The 19679-nt window shown below is 37.7% G+C and overlaps 1 protein-coding gene across 5 annotated transcripts in view; it reads left to right on the top strand.

The window, feature by feature from the left end:
* The window catches only part of LOC121303512 (spermatid perinuclear RNA-binding protein-like), an 80420-nt gene that overhangs the window by 22432 nt on the left and 38309 nt on the right, over window positions 1–19679 (top strand). For all 5 annotated transcript variants that reach the window (XM_041234236.1, XM_041234238.1, XM_041234235.1 and 2 more), the window contains exon 2: window positions 2472–2552. The gene's annotated coding sequence lies outside the window, so the exon portion shown is untranslated. The remainder of the gene's footprint in view (window positions 1–2471; window positions 2553–19679) is intronic.

Raw genomic sequence — 19679 nt, 5'->3', positions numbered from 1 at the left:
AGTAACAGCAAGTAGTGACTTTAATAAAAATGACAGACAAAGCACCATATAAACTTTAAATACTGAATTGTAAAGACTCCAGTAGATACAACTTCATCAGTATAAATGTTGCTAAAATACGAGTTTGCAATAAGAGTTTAGTGTACACTGTACTAAATATATTATGGATAGACAACAAGCACGCAAATGAATAATAAGTGACACTGGTTCTACAGCTTTAAAACAGCCGCGGATTTATTACACAGTACTTGAAGGGATATTGCACATAGATCCAAACAAACTACCAAGGTGTAAAATATATTATTTTAACTGGAAACTGCAATAGTCAGAGAGAAGGTATTGCGATATTTCTTTCAATGTTTTAAAAAAAAAAAAAAGTTTCCTTCTGTTTAGACTTGACGTATACAAAGCAGCTACCGCAATCTGAGAGCGTGAGGATTAATTTACCAAACCACTATAACTATTCAATATGAATAGCAAAAGCTTAACAGTAGCGCCTCAGCCAATTTCCAGCGCATGCAAGTAATAAAGTTTCAGCAAACAATCCTACCAAATGGCAGTTCATCGACCCGTGCTCTCAGCTCTCAATTCAGAAACCCGGTAGCTCTGCTTTGTTTTACCTACACGTCTTTATATACACCTGAACCAATCAAAAATTAGCACTGCAGTTTCTGTGGACACTCGAACCTTTTGGGCGATTTAAAGGGACAACACCTTATCAGTTTTAAAGCAGACTTAATAAATCACACAAAGATCAGTAAAATAAATGTATAAAAATCAAGACAAAAATGACACTAAAGAAATTAAATAAATCACATTTCACATTCATTACAGTAAGGATGTACTATAGGTATTCATGCCATCTAATAAAACATACTTCATTCATTTGAAGAACCAGTTGGTCAGTTACAGTGAGCTAATTTGTGCTTTTGGTCTTGTATCGCAATACAAATGATGCATACATCTTATGATACGGTATATTGTATAAAGATAAATTGTTCTACCCCTATTCACTAACCATAAAAGCATTTTGAATATGCATATAGGGCATTGTGCACTAAAATAGAATGTGTTAAGTTGCAAGGACCTGCATAAATGACAAAAAAAAATTGTAAGTTTCCCCATGTCTTCCCACTCAGATCTGACACAGTAGATTTATGTGAGAAATTTAAACTCAGATGTCATAGATGTCATTAATCCTTTGGTGTTTTTATTTATATATATATATATATATATATATATATATATATATATATATATATATATATATATATATATATATATAATAATGCAAGGCTAAAACCACACAGTGTTTAAAAATTAATTATCACGTGTTCGTCTTCACCGCTCACGAGTCAGCGGGGGGGTGGTAGCTGTGAGCTGAGCCTAAAAATAATTGGCTATTCTAAATTGAGAGAAAAAATTAAAAAAATAAATAAATTGGCGACGTACTAAATTAAAAAATAAACAAATAAATAAATAATGAATTAATACTCCAAACACCAGATTAACATAACATGCTTTCTGCTGTAAAAGAATTGCCAACGAAAGAGCTTTTATGGTGAAATAGATTTGCTAACAGGCAACATTCATTTCAGATGAGCCTTGACTAGCATTCCAGAATGTATAGTATTGTCATTGGGTAGGGTGATTTAATGTATTCATATAAAATCGTGACCTAAAGATGTCAGAAAGAACAGTTTGGGTTTAGCCTGACTGCTATCTTTGAACACTTTCAACTGCTTCCTGCCCACAAACAGTAGGCCTCTGCTAACTACCTCTGTGGTAGCTCTTAAATCTGTTTAATTAATTACCATTAATTACATCTGGGAGCAGATAGTTTTGTAAATACTTATATGCATTTTAAAACTTGTACTGTACATTGCTAGTTTCCATCGTAAAAACTGTGAAATGTCTGAAGTAATTTCTAGTATGTGCAGAGAGTTATTCTTCTCGAAACCCCAGTTAGATTTTTGTAGGTTAGTTGTTCTGCATCTACTGCAGGATCTAACTGATGTTGTAATAAACCCTCCTGTAATGGCACTGTAGATCAAGCACAGCCAACTCCACTAACACATGCCTATAGTGACCAATGCTGTACAGTTTATTTCTATATTCATTCATTTTTTAGTTTTTCAGTCAATTGAATTTAAAGCTTAATTTCATTTGCATGTTTTAGATTCAGTAGCTTAGCTTTAGAGCCGTTCTGGTGTTTAGTTTTTCATCTCTAACCACTGCATGCTATGAAATAGGAACAGTAGTAGGGCTACATTTCCTTTAGCAAGTTACCCGAGGGAAAGCACATGTCTGTGAAATACCTGAAAGCAATGCAACACACAGCTCCTTAAAGCAAAACTGTACTTGTAAGCTCTGTTTTAGGTACAACTAATTGTATAATGTAATTATTTAAAAATGTGTGTTATGCGATTTTAAGGAAACATTAAAATACTTTTCGGTTTCTTTTCCTTTAGATCGCAAGTTCAGTCTATTTTGGAGGCCCTTAAAACCCAAAGAACGTGAAGGATCTAGAAGGACAGAAACAGAAAAGAAAGGTAAGGTGGATAACAAAGCCCCTAAAGACTTTGACTGCAAATTTATCACTGTGTAGGACTGTGTTGAAAAAAGAACAGCGAGTAAGCAGTTTATAAAGCTACATGCACATGCAGAAACAAGCCTTTTAAAAGCCAAGGATGTGGGGAACAAATGCAGAATCTTTTTGTAAAGGCTAAATTGAAACAATATGCACCAAACTATGAACATATATATTAAAAGGAACAACTGGCATACTGGGGTTAATGACTACAATCCCTTGAATTTATTTTGTTACTGGCAGTGAAAACCTAACTAAAATAGTTAAAAGCTAGTATTTTTCTTGTATCGCAGCTCTTTTCTAGTCAGTGGCGCACCTTATTAATGCTGTTTTTTAAGCAACAGTAAGAAATGTAAAGTAAAGGAAATGGATGACGTTTCTGCTGTATGTAATAAATGCACCAGTGTAGAGACAATTCACTTGTAAATGTCACACAGTAGAGATAGAAGCTAGGGTTATGTGTCCTGCAAACACTGTATTTGTCGCTTACAGTAGTCAGGTTTGGGGTTATAGATGTCTTCCTTCAGCTGAGCATGACTGTCTCTCAGATAAGATGACAGGGTCCTGGCAAATGTAAAAGATTGTGGAAATGTATACTGTTCAGTTCCTCGTCTGAAGCAGACAGGGATAAACTAATGGGTCATGATTCTGTACAGCAGTTAGGAGCCGTGGGTTTCTCTCCGGGCCATTAGATAGCAAACTGCTTGTTCATTTCTGGTAACGACCACTTTAGGGGATTGGGCAAGTATCTGTGATACATCCTGGAATTTTAAATTGAGCACATATATTCAAATCTGCTTTGCTTCCATCCTGCTCTACAATACTTTTTTGTTGCAGTTGAGAACTTTGAGAAATCCTCTTTCTTGTTGCATTTTGAGGTTCTCTATTTCAAGATTGTATTCTAGAGAAAATACTTTCAGATGGTATAACTAACTTTTATAATGCCATCTGTTTTTTGTTTTGGATTTTTTTCAACAACCAAAAAAGGGGGATCTTTATGCGCTGATGATGTCTGTCTATGTCTGCAACACACTCCATGGTAAACATGGTAACTGCCTTGATTTTGTACCCAGTGTTCACCAATCTTTTATCACTCATTCCTAGCCTCCTATAGATGTTTCAGAGTGCGTGGTTTATAATTTGATAAACTCTTCAGACATTGGGTCTTTCACCTTATTAGCTTGCACTTCCATTCAAACTGCTGCTGCATCTCTGCCTCACTCTGGGATGTCTGTTAAGATATTTCATCCTTCCACCTACTTTTGCATTTGAGACTATTTTAGATAAGTTGCTCTTGTCACTAAAATGTTGTGCTTTTCAAAGTATTCACATTTTTGACTGGGTTTGCACTTCGTAACACTTGCATAGAGTTTGTAGTAGGTAATATTTCCATGTTTGTGTGTATCCATGCAGTGATTTACTCATTCAGTACAATGCATTACAGCATGGTTACCCTCAGGGCCAGGGTCTCCTCTCTCCCTGACTCGTGGATTCATTTTGTCATTAAGCTCTGGTTTCATAGCTCAAGAGGCAACGGTTTATAGGTCAGAGCCAGTGAGATGGCTTGTTAGTTCATTCTCTTATGTCAGGGTTTGATGTGCTTGTGGATTTTTTGCTAGCGGGGGAAGAATTTGAACCAGGATTGCTCCAGCAGTTCATATGCCTTTCCTGAGCCGGACATCTAGTGATGACACTTCAGAATCACAGAGGCCATCCAAAAAAACATGACCACCCATAACACCTTAGCAGAATTAATTCTATAAACAGAATGCTTGAGTTGCATACACACTGTACTGTTGCTGGAATAGAATAGTTAGTGCCGGGTCAAACATGGCTTGAAATGTATTCGGTGGCATAATTGTACTTTCCTTACATTAAATTTACTTATGTGGTTGTATCGAATTTTCACTATTACATAATTCTGTTCTCATATTATTAACCAAGTTGTACCACAAAGTTCATGTTGCACCGTATGTGATCTGCAGGCCTACAACTTGTCCAGCATTATAACAGCACTGAACTGTTTGTTACCTATCCAGTTGTAAAGCTTTTCAGTGTTTACTTCCTTACAGTGAGTTTTTTCCTTTCAGTAACTTGAGCCGGTATACAGAAAGGCCCCAAGATGGCTCTTTAGTGACGAAATGTAATCCAGCTTAGTGGCAAGTCATTCTATTTTTGCAGTGTTCACGTCTCGTGCTTAGAGGTGTTTCTGAATAACTTGGTTCTAGTGCTGTAACGAAGGAAAGTTCGAACCTTTTAATGGTACTAATTTGCATAATGTACTGCTGACGTCACCTTAGCGACTAGTTTGTTTGATTGAAAATCCTGTTCTTACAGGTACTCCATATAAGTGGAATAAAACATTCACATGCATTTTAAAAATGTTATAGGACAGTAATCCATTTTTATAAATTCAATAAAAATACATGTTTTCTTACAAGTAATTGATGCTGCCTGCAATATATACAGCAAGCTTGCATTGCAGCAGAACCTTATTGCAACCAATTAAAAGAACTGCAGCCTAAATAAAACAAAGCTTTATTTAACACTCACCGTTCCAAGCAGGTTATCAGTCACATTTTACTATTTTAAGACTACTACTAAAAATAATAATATGAATTTACGCTTGTCATGTGACCCGGGAGATTGGTTGTACCTCCATGATACATCAACAGTCGCTTGCATTCAGAAGTTTTTTGGTCATAGGGGCATTTTAACAAAAAAATCCCAAACACCGGAGGGTTTGAGGCATTTCTTTCAATACAGCTTGTGCTATACAACACTTTGCTGTTGAGATGGCGAGTGAAGAAATTAAAGTTCTGCCTTTTGGATAGCGCAAGCTGGAGGGGATGTAATGACTTTAGGGGTAAATGTAAGGATACGTGCAGTGATTTGCGGGTGCAAAACCCCCATAATGCAGTGAATGTAAAGAATGGTGTTTTTGAGGTGGTCTGCACCCACTAGCAAATCTGCACTTTGCCATCATTAATCCATTAAAATGATATTGAAATGCATTCAGATGAAGAAGAGAGCATGGAATTGGGCAGGATCTGGATACTAAGAGGGCACAAACATTGTATTGTGATGCAAGGATTTTGCCTCTCAATTGCTGACCCTCCCAAAAACTTTACACCTCTTCTCACAAAGTACAAACCATTGTAGAAGTGAGTAATTAAGAGCTGTATAAAAGCACACACCTGTCACTGGCTTCAGGGTGGCTGCTGTGGTACACTTCCTGATGCGCTGACTCTTGGCTCTTGTTGAGGAGGGCTAGACGAAGAACACCCTGCGTATTCAATTCCAAGGTCTCTTTGTTTGGGATGCCGGAGGATGTGGTGCTAATGCGTTATCGTCTCACTCCACATCCTAGACCTAATAGCTGACTTGAAGGATGAGCTAGACCCCAGCATTAATCTAGGGACCGCTATCCCTGCAGATGTGAAAATGCTGTGCTCTCTGCACTAATTAGTCTCTGGTTCCTTTCAGACCACTCTTGGAATGTCTGGGTGGATAGCCAAGTCCACCTTTTCCAGAATGCTAGGCACATTTCTGGATGTCATGCTGAAAAGGGCAGGCCAATACATATAATTTCCTAAGGATACTAGCATAACTGATCTCGGCTGAGACTTCCAAACAACTGTGGTTCATGCCATAAGGACCCTCTGCTCAATAGACAGATATGCTCGTTGCAACCCTCATTATCAATTGCGGATCATTATTTGTGTGTGAGCAGTTTGCATTGCTTTTAATCTTACATCGGGCACAGCGGAAAAATTATTACATGTTCACAATGCAATTTGAATTTTGCATCTGTAATTATTTGCACTGCGCCTATACTTGCATCTATTCTTTTAATGTCTGATTTTATTTGCTTAGTTTTGGCTGCATTTTCGTCCTGTGAAATTGGAGGAAGCGATGTGTAACTGCACAATAAAGACAGACTGACTTGCCATGTGAGAAAAAAAAAAACTGCGGCTGTGACGAATAAACAAGTACATTTTAACATTGAAGCAGAGGGCTTTGTATCAGAAATGTGGTGACGGAGTCAGAAATCATGTTTGACGGTTAAGTGCAAAATTTGTTACATATATACAATGGGGATTGATTTTATTCTTCATACAAGGGTGGTAAAACGCGACTGACGTGTATCTGGGTAACGGATGTTCGAGTGCTGACTATAGTCACACATTTGATAACAGTTTCTGTTAACAGAGGGGGAAAAAAAAAGAAAAAAACATATACATGAATGCCGCCTTATGAACCTTCAAAGTCTTAGAACTACCTTTGAATTCCTGGCCAGCGAACGAACCTTTTGAACACAGCCCTACTTAATTCTGATGCTTTTTATTTAACTGTATTCTGTGATATGCTGATTTACTGTTGAGAGTTACTTTAAGTTGGCTTTAAATAATCTGCAGACGTTGCTTTTTGCATCACTGAGATTTCCGATAATTTGTGTTTGGACAGTGTTCTCTGTTGAAATCGGAGCACTTTCGAGGTCGTTGAGAAAGGACTGAAAGTTTAATTGAACATCTGTGCGTTTTAATTGATTTTTGTCAGTGAAAGGAAAGAACAAACAAGGTGGTTGCTGATGCAATCTAAATTGAAGCAGCAAGGATGTCCCTCGAGTTGTGCCTTATTCGATTTCATTACACATCAGCAGCCTTGGTCTCGCTTTACCTCCTGTCTACTGCGTTTTAAATTGATTTACTTCTCAAATGTAATATAAAGCGTAGAAGGTTATCTGTATGAACATTTTAGGAATATTCTAAAGACAGCAGCCTCTCATGATAAGTTGGGGTTGATTCATTTTACAGACTATGTGTTTTTTTTTTGTGCTGAGGTTTAGAAATGGCAGAATTGAGTTTAGTGTTTCTGAACATTAATATTGCTTTTGTATTGTATTCAGTGTTTTATAAAATGGTGTGTTGAGCTAACCATACATGTTTTAAACAGCATAAATCTACTTTCTTTAAGTCTTCTGGATTGATCAGCTATTCGAGCTAGTAGTGTAAAGTACAGAGATCTAATTTTCCTGACAAAACAATATTTTAATTGGACTAAATATACTTAGCTGTTTATCATATCTTAATATCTGCAGTAGCAATTGTAGAGTGCCAAAAAAGTATTGATGCTGCATTTTCTATGATGGAGATAATGCTAAAAATATCAGAAGACATGAGCAGATTTAAGGTCATTGTATGATCTTGGCTATGTGGTTACGTCCAGTTGCCTCGGTAGCATGATGACATGGAGCAAGCTACTGCACAATATATTGGTGCTGGTTTTTATTCAGTGCAGTGCCCTTGAAAACCAATGGCTTTGTCTGGCTGTGCTTGCAGCTTTCAAGGTAAAGTGGCTAGTTCTGTAGACCACCAGGCAACCGTACAATCTGCACATTCTTCATTCCCTCCAATTTCTAGATATCTTGAGGCTTCTGAAGTGTGTGAATTATATATGTATCAGATTACATTAAGGACAGCCAGTGCAGGCATCTTGTAGTGCACCGTTTTGCATTGACTGTCTGCTTTCAGAGTGCATATCGCTGCACAGCTGTTCCGGTCAGGATCCAGATTTAATGGACTAATCCAGCACGTTTCTAATGAATTCCTGCATGGCAAACTGTCTGGGCTCTATTGTGGTTTGATGTCCCAGGATTAGTATAGCGATTTGCTGCTTCACATTTCAAATTGTTGCGCTGTTTGAAGGGGATCAGACAAGCAATGCATAATAGGCACTACACAGTAGCTGCAATGGCTAGAAATATGTCTAAAATGTAGTAGTGTCCTTATTTAGGCAGGTGGTGAGTGAGTTGTTAGCCATTGTTTGATTTATAACTTGGTATGGGAAAAGTATTTCCTGGATTACTGTGCTCTGATTAGACGTGTACCACCCAAGCGCTACTGTGTTAGACCAGGAGGTGCTGTAGTGCACTGCTGTCATACAGTGCATGTAGAAATTAATTGTCATGCTGTCCTGTAATAAAATAAGTAGAGGACTTTCTCTATTTTAGTGATGTCTTGTTCAGTTTTGTGGTGGGGAAATGTGAACTAAATCCATGTTTAGTCATTTAACTTTGCCCGGTATTGTACAGTAGCAAGTGTATGAACTTGATCACAGTCTGTTAACCACTTATGGGGATCAGTTTTTACATGAAGACCTGCGCATCCAATACCACAAGTTGTTCACTATCAGAATATGTATTTAGGGAGCTGACCAAAACCTGGTTTTGTGTTTACAGCTGCAGTTTGGGATGGATGTTACTAACATACCTGTTACCTTGTTATGATGTTTGCTCCGAGTAGGTCTGGGTGTTTTCTCAAATAATAAGTTGTATTGATTATAAAGCTGGAGTTAGGTCTTCAAGCGGTTTTGAAATTGCAAGCTCAGACATGTTGCCAGAAGTGTCTCTCTCTTAACTTGCCCTGTTCCTTTTAAATGGCATACAAAACTGCCTGCATGGCTGCCATTAAACAAGCCTGAAGTATTTATAAGATTGCACAAATAGACACATGTGCACATGGTTACAGTATATGCTGTTTTCCTATGCAAATTCTATCTGCTCATTTATACAGTATGTATTTAATATGCAGTGGGAGTCTTTTGAATTCACTACTTTTATAGTAACAGTATTAACCACAGTGTATGCATTGGACATTAGACAATGAGTAATTAATCTACCTATATACAGTAGATGCCAGTTATTAGCAACCCTGATAGACATCCTTTAGTTATTAACAGCATTTTTCCAGGAACCAACCCATCCCATAGACTTTAATGTTAATGGAATTCTGATATTAGCAACTGCATGCCGTTTATTGATAGCTTTATTACTGGTTGCCAGTGCTACAGAGGGCACTTGCTTAATTTATGCACAAACTGCATGCAGCTTTTATAACACACCGACTTCGCAACTGTGTCTTTCTGGTGGACTGAGGCAGAATCGTGGCTTTGAAACTGGCTACGAAGTTGAACGCAAAATTGAGATTTACAGCAGGAGGTGGTACATTGTATTTTTGCTTTACTCATTGTAAGGACAATTGTAGTACATTGTTGCTTTTTTTTGGTTTGTTTTACACATGCGTGAAGTAAACAGTTCTATATTTGGGTTTTGTGTTTCTCATGTTAATGTTTTGAACACTAACATCTACTGTAAAAACCTTTTGTACTAGTCCATTTTCTAGGTAATTTTAGGGGGTCCTAAAAAGGGAGGAGCTTATACACTGGTGTGACCTATAGTTGTTTTCCTGAAATTATTGTCTCAAAAAAGGGGGTTGGCTTATACACTGGTGGAACTTATACGGTGGTTTTTATGGTAAAACACATTTATTTCAGTGCCATATGTGTACAACTACAGTATAGGCCTATATCATTGTTCCACATAAATACACTTGAAAACAGGGGCTTTTTGCTTATTGGCAACTTCTTTTTTGCTGATAACCGAGAGGTTGTTAATAAGTGGCATCTACTATACTGTAATTGTATGCAACCTGAATGAAAACTGAAACTGTTACAGAATAGTAATATATCCAGAAAAAAATTGCAATATTGGAAAAATAGCGACTTAATGATAATTGCATGTCTTTTTTTAAACTATCAAGACACAGATTCATGGTAATTTGGTCTTTGAGTCTGCAGCTGGTTGAGGGCCTTATTGACTGTATGTCTCCTTCATGCTTTATGTACCCTGCATGATGTAAGTCAGATTGTGAAAGTGCATGAAAAAAGCATTGCTTTAATCACAACAGCATCCTGGCTCAAGGGGCTGCTTTACCTGGGTGTCTGTATAATCTTTATTTACACATAGAAGAAAATTATCATATTTAGACAACCGGTGTTTAATTGTGTTCAGAAATTGGTTTGAAACCTCAACGCCCCAAACTTGTTGTTTTTTTTCTTTTAGTTGTGTCCATCTCCCTGCTTTGTTTCGTTAGCAGCAGTAATGGTTTCTCTGTAAAACCCCAGAGTGCGAATGAATGAATATGTAACGGTGTAATTAATACATCACCACCTGAAATAACAAACCAGATGTGTTCCCTGAAATGCTTCCAAGGCTCCTTGCATGTGGTATAAAAGCAGGATTTAAATTTAAACTGTCCACAAGTGACTTAATCAAAGTAAACGCTGAGATTCACAATTCATACTGTGTTGATTATTTATTTATTTATTTCCTTCGGGTGATAAACACACTGTATGTAATAGTGACTGGTGTTTTTTTTTTGGTTTTCTTTTTCTTCCTGTGTTGTTTGGACTTGAGTCAGTCACACAGTTGGTCATGCTGTTCACAAGTGAATAGTGGAAAACCTGCAAGCTTGAATGCCTGATAACCTGTTTTGAGACTTAATCGCCAGAAGCCGACAAGCATTGATGGGCTGAATGGCCTTCTGTAAATCAAACCTTTTTTGTTTTAAGAAACTGCCTTTCTGCCAGCAGAATCTAATGCTTCAAAACCAAAAATATAACAGATATGTTTTCCCATTTTGTGTAAATATTGGTTCAATGGGTGCTGTTTATGCAGTAGAATCAATGCAGTACTGCATTATCAAAGACTACTGATTCATTAGAAATCCCTATTTATTTATTTATTGGTCCCATGAAATTAGTCTTTGCGAGAATTGACTGTATTACTGAACTCAGGCTAATTTCTGCCCCCCACAAAAAGCAGTACACAATCTGAATGTTGTACGCCCCAAAAAAACAGTCCACAAATGATGTGTTGAGTATTATTGCTAAAAATGTGTTCATAATCAGATCACAATTTACATATTGCAATTAATCTCGTGAGTGGAAATAAAAATCAGCTGCTACCTCAACCAAAGTGTGCATTAAGGGATAAGAGTTTAATATCTTGTCAGACTCGGGAATAAAGTCAAAGTGTTGCATGTTGTTAAACTCAATGTTGAGAGAATTTCTGTAGCAAAATTATTGATACTTTTGTTTACAGGAAGAGTTGTACCTGCTGAGCACACAGTAATACACATTGTTAAAAGAAAGATTGACATCAGTTCTAGGTATCCTCCTTCCCATAAAGCTCTTCATTCTTGTTAATTTTCTCCTCTGATGCTTGCTGAAGATGATCCACTTGAAACCCAGCCTGAGTACCTGAAGTCATTTTTATTCTTTGATGTGCCTGCAGCCTTAATAACCTAGTCCCTGCTGACTGTCTTAAAATGTGTTGATGTGGGGGATGCATAATGCAGTATTATTAGAGATGCATATCGCCTACTGTTTGCTGACTTAGGCTGAATTTCATCCTGCCTTTTTTACCTATGTCTTTTACTGCGAAGCGTGTGTGTGTCAGCAGGCCCCCACAGCTGCAGACCCTGATGGAAACTTTGATCAGCGCAGTGCCAGTTTTACACTGTGTTTCCAGAACAGTCTGATTTCTTTTGTGTGATAATGATTGATTTAGAAATTGTGTTTAACACACTGTACATTCTTTGCTGGGCTGTAAACACAAAATTTTAGAGATTCATTATCATAAAAAAAAAAAAAAAAGATTCGAACCTCGTCTGAACTCCTGGTCTCCATGTTGTTTGGTGAGGAGGAAAGAGCTGATCTTTACCCAGAGATCATTGATGTAATCCTTTTTCAGTGCCAGTGACCATGTCACTTCCTTCATAAAAACCTGTGTGTGTGTGTGTGTGTGTGTGTGTGTGTATGTGTGTGTGTGTGTGTGTGTGTGTGTGTATATGTGTGTATGTATATACATACATACATACACACACCCCCCCCCCTGTATGTTACCTTGTGTAAGCATCTGCCAGATTAAATAATAATAATAATAAAATATTGGTGAATCATCCATATGAAGGAGGCAAGACACACGAAGTATCCTGCACCGCAGCTGTGAGCGGTGCATTCCCCAGTGGAGGATTCTTAACAAGCAGTTGGCTTTTCAGGCAGTGATTCTGGTTCCCTTCGGAAAGGGAAGCCACTTCCAGCGGGGCCAGGGATGCTGATCTTTCTATGGACATAATAAGGAAATAGGCAAGCTTTACTTCTGATATTTCTACCTCTACCCCACTTTCTGACAAATGGGCAACATATAAATTCGCTCCCTTTTTCCTGGAAATAAAATTGACCCGACTACCCCACAGGATAAATAGCCAACAACACTGAGAACAGTTTAACACCAGCAATGGATAAATCCGCTCACCACCCCCCCCCCCCCCCCCCCCCCAATAAAAAAAAAGATGACGGTAAATCCTGGAGCTCAGTAAGAGAACTCGTCTACAGGGAAATGTGACACCTCTCTATAGCATACTCTAGGCATTTCTGGGAGTCCAATTATATACACTTGCAGGAAGAGTGTATCTTAGAGTGTATTTCACAATGAAGCTGTCAAGCCTGTTCTAGATAGGGGCCATGCCAACAGCAGTTATTTCAGCAGTGTCTGGGCACTGGCAGCAGCAATTGCCTTGGTAAGGGAAGCAAAACTACAGGTGACATGCATCCTCGTTTTTTTCGTTTAACTATTGCCCCAGTTTCCCTCAGCATCAAGTCTTTGGGAGCTACAACAGGAACCACAAGGTGACAACTATCACCTTCACTAAAGCCATCACGACTTTCAGAAATCTGCTGTGCGCTGAAAACCCTTTGCTCACTTAAAACAAGGTCATACTTCAATCAGTAAGACAAAGGACATCACAGCTTACTTACTGGACTTACTAATAGCATCCGGGATATACTCGGCACAGAGGGTACCCCACGTGTAACAAATCCATCACATGTGCTACAGGCCATATTCAGCTACTAGTTTACAAGAGTAGCCATTTTTTTTTTTCACAGAACAGAACACCACCAGCTACCAGTTTTAATTGCTCCAGTTCTCAGAGGGGAGCAGCCATGGCACAAATTCCAACCCATTCCTTTGTCGACTTAAGGTTTTGGATTTCTGAGATCCTGGAAATAGCAGAAGCGGTGCCCTGCACCTACAAAAGAACAGAGATCTGCTGTCCAGAACAGGACAGTGTTTTCCACAATCGTTCACGGTTGATTTTAGCTGTCTGAAGACTGAAGGGCAACTACTGAAGAGCTAGGGCTATCTGAACAAGTACAAACCATATGTGGTCAAAAAAAAGGGTTGGAAACTTTCAGGCTTTAGGTGCATACAGATGAATGGAAAGAAGTTATCCTCGGGAGCGATCCAAGATCCGTGCATGATTTGGAGTCTTTCTAGCTACATTTATTATCATACCTCAGCCACTTGTTTCAAGGGTTCTACCTACTCTCCATCAGCGTTCACATTGCTGCAATCTCAAACATACTACCTGGCTGGGAAGGTCACTCTGTAGGTATCCACTCTAGGATTGCTAGAGTGTTTGGTGGGGTGCCCCCGAAGACCCCTCAAGGAAACACATTCTCCCTCAGGGGAGCCTTGGCCTGTATTCAGTAACTTAGGTTACCACAGTTCCGACAGGACAGCTACAGGTAAGAAAAACGTTTACTGCATTTCTAGTCACTGTGATCTCAGCAGAGGGATCAGAAAACCAGAGCAAAACTGCCTCTAAGCAGACAGATTTAAACTGTATCTAATCCTGCATCAAATTCTATTGGAAGGAAACTATCTTCAGGATCTATCAAAACCCACGGGGTAAAGTGTGACTAATATAGGGGCAAAACTAAAATCTGCCCAACACAACGCTGTCACCCTGCTACCAGGGCCTCCCCTGAGACCTTTTATTAGCGTTACAACTTGAATGTGTCTTGTTTTCTGTGTCTTCCTCTACTAACTTCTACCAACCACCCTCTTGTCTTAAATGCTTTTGTGTGGTTCACTGTGTGTGGAGTTTCAGACGAGCTAAGACGACAAAGATTACCTGTAATACGGTTTCTTCTTAGGATGGTGAAAGTTCCACACACCTGTATCCAACCCTCCTTTTCCTTACTGTTTTTATTCTTTTGATCAGTTTGGTCCAGGTGTTAATTAACAGAAATTTTCTGGAAGACTGCACACAAGCACACTCATTCAGTTACATGCAAATGACAAATGATCTAGTCACTATTTGACTTGAGTTATTCCTGGTAATGAAATGGTTAAAATACCATATTGACCTTGTTAATTGACTGCTTATTTGTCTTGGCACTGGGCAGTAAGGTTGCATCAGATTTTAAGTGAACCCTACGTAGAGAATATTTAGGGGACTGACTATCAGATGAGGGTCATTAGTATTGAATACTCACTTATAGCAGTGCTAAGATGCAACGAGAACATGATGATACATTTCTTGCATGTCATATACGGCACTGGACTGTAACAGATGGTGTAGCAAGGTCTTTCATAACTGCTGTGCAAGGTTGATGTTGTATAGGAGATGGAAACTGCAAGTAGCAGTTTTGCATGCAAATGATCTCTGCTTTAATAAAATGACTTACTGGTCCAAAGTTAATTGTATTTGTTGCGAAAGTAGGAATTGGCAGATTGGTGTGCAGCTCCAGTTGTATCAAATCTTATTAAAGTTTGTCTAATCCATATTTAGACAAGCTAAAGTACAGAAGAGTGCAGCGGTGCATAATGTGGCGACAGTACTGTCAATAATGGCTAATCTACTAATCCCAACACAGATAATCAAGATTATACTACATTTGTAAAGTGAATCCAAAAAGCTGTTCTTGCTGTGAAGTGTGTGTTTTTTTTTAACCAGTTACTTTACTGGTCCATTTTTCATTGATCTTTTGTTTTAGTTTTTTTAAATGTGCAATGCATACTGTCTGTGCGTCAGTATGTCACCCTTACATTTATGCATACTGTACATCTGCAGAAACACTTTGTTTCATTAAATGCTTTTTAACATTTAAAGTATCATTCTGGGGATATATCCATTCATCTATCCTTCCGTCTGCCATTATTTTGCATATGTCTTAAAGATTCACAAATGTGATTAAACATCTGATTGCTTATTCTATACTGTTCTGAACATGATGTTGATATGTTATAGACGTACTGTTTTGTAGTGTTACATACACTTAAACTGACATTGAAAAATTTGACATTTTGAAATCTAACATGAAATACTCTACTAATATCTAAATGATGTTCATACAGTGTTTATTTTTTAGATTGTCTCAATCCTTTAAACTGTCGGTAATGCAAAACTTTTGGCCATAGCTGCACACAGAGGAAGTGCTTTAGATTACATTTTGTTTCATAATATTTCTTAGCTCTTCTTCCTGTATTGGAATTATTAATTTGTAATTTTAGGGTTCAGGTCAGTGATGTTGTGGGGGACAAATCTATATTTATAATTCTCAGCAATGTGTGTTCTGAACCTTGTTAAAATGCAAATAAAAGGCAATATACCTGTGTAGCATTATTTACGTGTATTCAATAGCCTTTTATATTTTAAGCGTCTCAATGAAGTTCAACATTTAAGCACACTTAGTATTGCTACCTCACATGATGTTATTTTGAAACAGAGTAGTGTTACTTCAACAGTGTTGCAGTAATAAAATTCAAAACCTGGCAAAAATACACTGGTACATAGGGCTAAAACAGACTTGAAGAGCAGGTCGATTTTAAACAAACACAAAACAGCCACATAACTTTTAAATATGTTTACTAAAGCATCTTATAAAATACATACAATAATAAATAGAATATATATATCCATGATAAGGTGTGAGAAATGTTTGTCACAACACATGCTTACAGACAGTCAATAAATGAAGGGTGTATTTTTTAATAATAAATTTCCCATTGGCTGTAAATGGTGGGAGCTTGTAAACTAAACCTGCCATGCCTGAGCAAACCTGACAAGTGCATTGTCTACACACTATGCATCAAATTGAATTGCACTAGTGCTTTATGTGACTGCATCTGAAGGACCAAGGTTAAGCAAGTTAAAATCGATGATAATGATTTAAAAAAAAAAAAAAAGAAAAATGGGAATTTATCAGTAAAATAATAAAAAGAAGCATTGTATGTTTCAAATCTACAAAATATTTCTCCAGTTGGGCAGACTGGTGCAGTGCTGTGCTTCATTGGTCAATGGCTGAATACAACAGAGATGTGTAGGCCTATATCCCCCAGATTAATGAATTTACAGATCCTACCCTCGTTTAATTTGCCATATTTGCATGCTGTAAGAATGTTGTGATGGAAGTGTTCATTTGTAGCTCCTTTATAATGTACAACGCAGCTAAGGTGCATTGTGTTTAAGTAGACTTCCCTGGTGCTGCACCTCAGTGCATTATTCAGGGTGAAATTAAGCATTGATGTACAAACTGAATTATTAGCTATGGTGTCCAAATGGGGAAATGTGAGGGTGGTTTTCATGTAACTTATTGTTTTTGCGTAATGCAGTTCAATATTCTAAATCCCCACTGACTTTACACTCCTAAATAAAATAACAATGACCCTTTTACTTGTAACTTCATTGTCTGAATATTAAATGTTTATTATAAACAGAACCTATTGGAATTAATTTAAAAGTGAAGTTATCCAGTACTGTGTATTGATGTTTGCAGTGTCTGCTCCTACAGTATCTAGTCAATACCCAAATGCCTTTACAATGTTGGTGAATGGCTTGATGATAATTGCATAAAAAAAGCTAATGCACAGTTGCGATGACTATGCAGCTTGAATACGAAAAGAGCTGGTGATTCTTTTTCCATTGATTAGCAAGTGAGAAACGTAGACCTGAAATGCTAGAATCATTAATAAAATACCCAGTTTTGCACTTATGGGACATAATACTTTCTGGGGGGGGTGGAACATTTTTTAATTGTAGTAATGCATTAATGCAACATGTATTAATAAAGTCCTTAATCCTTTTAAAAAAAAAAAAAGGAAAAAAAAAGGGGGGGGGGGGCTTTACTTTTAAGATGGGTTTTACATTTTATTGTGATTTTTTTGGGAGGTGCAGCTTATATAATTTTTTTTTTTTTTAATACAAAGAAAAATACATTATCATTGGTAAGGCTTTTCTGTGGATATGTTGGGTTTTCATTTCTGATTTAAGGTTGCCAATCTGCAAGCGCTAAGACACAAAGTAAAATAACTCCCTTTCCAAGTATTTTGCTTGTTCTTATTAGTCATTGCAGTGTTCTGCTTATAATTTAGTATGTGTTTATATTCATCAACGTTAAACTGGCTTCCTAATTTCAGTGCTACCCAAGAGTGGCGGCCTTCTTTTAGCACTTGCTATATATATTATTTTCGCTTGTTTACAAATTTAAAGTCCGCCAGTACCATGCATCCGGATATTGTTTCACGACTGCCTAGCAACAGCTGTAGAAACTGCAGTGTGCCGTCATTACAAGGGAACTCAATCTGGGATCTTTAGAATTTTAATTTCTAATCATGAATTTATTATTAAAAGCATACATCTGAGGAGGAATTTCAGATCGGGGAATGCCTGTGGTGGTGTCTCTGTTGCTTACACAATACTTGCACAATATGTACTTTGTTTTTGCAAATCTATTTTTGCAAGTGTGTTTGAAATTATTAATAGTTAGCTGCTTATATTAAAAAAAAAAAAAAAAAAAGATTGACTTTCAACAAACAGTCTCACCTTTTTATTTAGAGGTTAATCGCTCATTAACAATTCAAGGAAATCCATTCAGCTGCTTTGAAGCTGTTGTGGTACAGTCGCCACCACTTAGAACAGGCATGTTTTTGTGTTAACGTGATTCGCCCACATTAAGTGTAAAATCCCACATAATAACCTGACATTCAAAATGTCCCTCAGTCACCAGTACAGTAAACTAAACAAACACGCGCTGTGAAAGACAGGCGGTTCCTGCAGAACAGCATCCAAACCCAGACACTGGAAAATAGCCACACCAGCCCCATGCACACATAAACAGAAAAAAACAAACACACCAAATAGGTAAATCCCAGCTTATCGAAGCTGGTGGTGATCAGAACCCCAAGTGATTACTCACTTTGTTAGCAGTTAGTTAAACACAGGGCATCATATCAACTCATTTATTTTCTTTTATTTACTCAAATAATATAAAAACTGATATCATTATTAAAATCACCAAACGCCAAACTTAAAATCTCCTAACTAAACAAAATATGAAGTTGCAGCATTGACCTCTTTGTTTCCAGATAAGTAACTTTTTTTCAGTTTGTTCTTGGCTTTTGGTTTGAATTCGGCGGTCTCCATTGTGTTATCCAACACATTTTTGGAAGTGTGAACGGCAAACTGTCGGCGTTTTCTAAAACAAAATCACAATTCGGCTCTATATCCAGATGCTGCTTCATAGCATGTGTTAAAAGCGCAGCACCACGTACATGTAGCCATTCAGAAAAAAATTCCACAACCATCCAAGCGGTTCTGTTTGCCTGGAAAACCACAGGCAGGTGGTGAACTCTCAAACAACGTGGGGTTTTTGATTTATCTAGCACATTTTTCACTTCCATCCATATACAGCAAAGCAGGACTGAAATTATTTCCAGCCATGCTTGCTTGCTGTTGCAGTCAGTACTGTTTTTTCAAACCTGTAAACCCGACACTGTGTACAGGGATTGAATAGCCATGGTACAGTACAGGGGTAAGAACTCAGTAAGGAGGTGCAAACAGCTGATTGATTGATTGATTGGTCAAGTTTTTACTACAGTAAAGTGCTGCCTTTTGTATTAATCTATGTGAATGACAAGGTAACGAGGTGAAAACAGCTGATTAGTAAGAGTGATTGCTAAAGTAATAAACAGTGCATTTGTTATTTAAATCCTATGTGAAAATGGTACATAACGAGATCCAAACAGCTGAGTTTGCCCACAATATATGGCATATGCTTAACATGGTATAAACGATACCTGTTCTTGAAATCCATGGGAATGGCAAACACTGTTTGTCCCATATAAACGGCTGCCTGAAATAACCCTGTACGTTCTAAGTGGTGGATACTGTAATGGGAAAAACTGCTAGACAGCTACTTAAAGTAAAAGTCGAGATCTCTCTGCTAATTACCTAAGGGTAGTTGTTACACCAAAGTTTCAGAGATACAGAAGGGTACAACATGATCTACCTATACTGTATCACTCCATGAGAAGCCATTGACTGGAGTGACACATGGCAGTATGCAGTAGGTGCAAAAAGATGAAAACCGCTACAAGCAACTAATATAAGAGAGCAGT

Source organism: Polyodon spathula, chromosome 33, assembly GCF_017654505.1.
Source record: "Polyodon spathula isolate WHYD16114869_AA chromosome 33, ASM1765450v1, whole genome shotgun sequence".
In the NCBI taxonomy this organism is placed as follows: Eukaryota; Metazoa; Chordata; class Actinopteri; order Acipenseriformes; family Polyodontidae; genus Polyodon; species Polyodon spathula.
The sequence above is the reverse complement of the archived record's forward strand: the minus strand, read 5'-3'. Positions and strand labels throughout refer to the sequence as shown.